The following is a 3,247-nucleotide window of genomic DNA, read 5'->3' as shown; positions in this document are numbered from 1 at the left end:
TGCCCCAGGGTGCAGGGTAGTGTGGCAACATGGGGAGTGGAGGGGGATCCTGGGATGCAGGGTACAGTGGGAGAGGGGGATTGGGAGAGGGCTGTAGGCACATGGTGTAGCAGGGCCATGGGTACACAGTGCAATGGTGAAGGAGTTGTGGGCACACAGTGCGGCAGTGAGAGAAGGGTTGCAGGTGCGTGGTGTAGTGTGGGTGGGGGATCATCCATAGGATGTCTGGCTTGCAGAGGCTGTGGCTTGCCCTGGTGCAGCCCTTAGGGCATGTGGTTCGTGGCTGCTTAGATGTTTAACACCCCTGATCTACTACATGATGTCTAGCAAGGCAATAGCCAGTTAAGGGGATTATCCAAAGGATATATCATGAAAAAAGTCATAGTTAGGAATAGATTATCAGAACTACTATGAGAATTTCCTCATAGAATGGCATTGTCATCAGTCTTTCTATTACTTAAATTGTTTCACATCTTATTTGTCTTCCTATAGTTTTTTAAATGTCTATTGACACTACTTCCTGAGTGAAATCCCAACTCTAATCCTTAATGCCAATACCCAGTAAAATATAAACAAAGAGTGAAATGTAAGTTATTTTCCCCACTTTCAAAGACAGCTCTGAAAGACTATTATAATCACTAATACTTGAGAAATGCAAACACTTCTACATTTTCACTTAAAGATGTCAATACATTCTAGAAAATTCTCTTGGAATGTTAGCAAATAATATGAATACAGTACTTTGAACTATAATATATAACATCTTTCTTTTGATTACATGAACATACTTTATAAAAATGAATTAATTAGACCTCATACATATTTTTGAAGCAGAGAAAAAACAAGCTGTCTCTCTATCTTACCTAGCATATTGTCTTCAAGGAATTTGCCATATGTCACATGGTGAGTCAATCACAAAATGGAGAGGATAATTGGTGGATTCTTACAATCAGTCCAATCTAGCAAAATGGTTTTAAGATGTTTACCATTTCCATCCATTTGAAATTATAGAAATCATAGAAAATTAGGGTTGGAAGGGACCTTAGGAGGTCATCTAGTTCAACTCTTTGCTCAAAGCAAGGACCATCCTCAACTAGATCATCCCAGCCAAAGCTTTGTCTAGCCAGGTCTTGAAAACCTCCAAAGATGGAGACTTCACCACCTCTCTAGGTAACCTGTTCCAATGCTTTATTAGTCTCCTGGTGAGAAAATTCTTCCTAATAGCTAATCTAAACTTCCCTTGCTGCAACTTGAGACCATCGCTCTTTGTTCTGTCATCTGCCACCACTGAACACAGCCTAGCTCCTTCCTCTTTTGAACCCCACTTCAGGCAGTTAAAGGCTGCTATTAAATCCTCCCTCATTCTTCTCTTCTGCAGACTAAATAAACCCAGTTGCCTCAGCCTCTCCTCGTAAGTCATGTGCCCCAACCCCCTCATCATTTTTGTTGCCCTGCACTGGAATGTCTCCAATTTTTCCACATCTTTTCTGTAGTGGAAGGAGATGGGCAAAACTGAACACAGTACTCCAGATGTGGCCTCACCAGTGGTGAATACAAGGGAATAATCACTTCCCTTGACGTACTTGCAACACACCTACCAATGCACCCCAGTGTGCTGTTAGTCTTCTTGGCAACATGGGCACACTGCTTGTTCATATTTATCTTATTGTCCACTGTAACCCCCAGGTCCTTTTCTGCAGAGCTGCTGCCCAGCCAGTCAGCCCCCAGGCTGTACTGATGCATGGGATTGTTCTGTCCTAAGTGCAGGACTTTGCACTTCTCCTTGTTAAACCTGGTGAGATTTCTTTTGGCCCTACCCTCCAATTTCTCTAGGTCACTCTGAATCCTAGCTCTACCCTCTAGCACATCTACTATTCCACCCATCTTGGTGTCATCTGAAAATTTGCTGAGGGTGCACTCTTTGTTATCTCCTGGGTCACTGAGACATTGAACAAAACTAGCCCCAGGACTGACCCCGGCAGCGTTCCACTTGATACTAGCTGCCAACTAGACATTGAGCCATTGATTAATATTCTCTGAACCTGATGCTGCAGCGAGTTTTCAATTCACATTATAGTACATTTATCCAGCCCATACTTCCTTAGCTTGCCTGGGAGAATGTTTTGTGGGACCTTTTCAAAAACCTTGCTAAAATCAAGGTATACCTGTGGCAGAGCAGACACATCTTCCATGCCTACAAACTTACAAGGGATGCAGCTGTGCTCACAGTGGCAGCCAACAAAGATGCAGATGTTCGATGCAGAGAAGCAGCCACCCCGGCATAGACCCGCTTTCTGTGTGAGTGACGGCACTGATTGGCAGGCAAGGCTCCTCTGGCAGATTTAAAGATGCTGCAGGCCAAGATCAGGCTGGAACCAGAAGTGGGTTCCTGGCAGCGTACAGAATGATGCGGGGAAGCCAAGGGCTCTGGAAGGAGTGATTGATGGTGGCCTTCAGCAGAAAGACTGGTGCAAAGACATGACTCTGAGGGGTCACATCATTTACCTGAGCAGGGCCAGTAGGATCCAAGTGAAGAGGGATAGACCTGGAGCCCCAGCATACCTGATTGGGAATTGATCCTTATCATCACAAAGTTCAGAGATGTTCCTGGGAAGGTCAGAGGGGTAGTGCATAAGATTAACACACCAAAAGGGGTAATTGTAAGGGAAAGGTGGAGCCTGGTACCCCACCATCTACAAACTCAGGTGTATGAAGAGATACAGAAGATGCTTAAACAGAAGGTGATAGTGCCATCACAGAGGCCCTGGAGGAGTTCAATGGTGGTTGTTCCAAAACCAGATGGGCTGTTAAGAATATGCGTCGATTTTCAGGGATTCAATGCAGTGGCAAGTTTTGAGGCATTCCCAATGCCCCATGTAGAAGAATTATTAGAGCATATAGGGCAGGAAAGTTACATTTCTACCATTGGCCTTTTCAAGGGCTACTGGATGATCCCATGGAGGAAAAGGACCAGAAAAAAACAGCTTTTGGCATGCCATGGAGACTATTTGAATTTACCAGGATGCCATTTGGCCTTCATGGAGCCACAGCCTCATTTCAAAGATTAATGGATAACATTCTTGCCCCACACACTAGATATGCAGCAGCCTATATAGATGATATTGTAATTTATTCCCAATCCTGGAAGCACCATCTGCAGCGTGTAGAGGCAGTATTGTGGGAAATACACCACTTTAACATGATGGCTAATCCTAAGAAGTGCTCCCTAGGGATGGGTGAAACTAAC

The sequence above is a fragment of the Alligator sinensis genome, unplaced genomic scaffold, assembly GCF_000455745.1.
Source record: "Alligator sinensis unplaced genomic scaffold, ASM45574v1 scaffold150_1, whole genome shotgun sequence".
NCBI classification, from domain to species: Eukaryota; Metazoa; Chordata; order Crocodylia; family Alligatoridae; genus Alligator; species Alligator sinensis.
Note: the sequence above shows the minus strand (reverse complement) of the source record.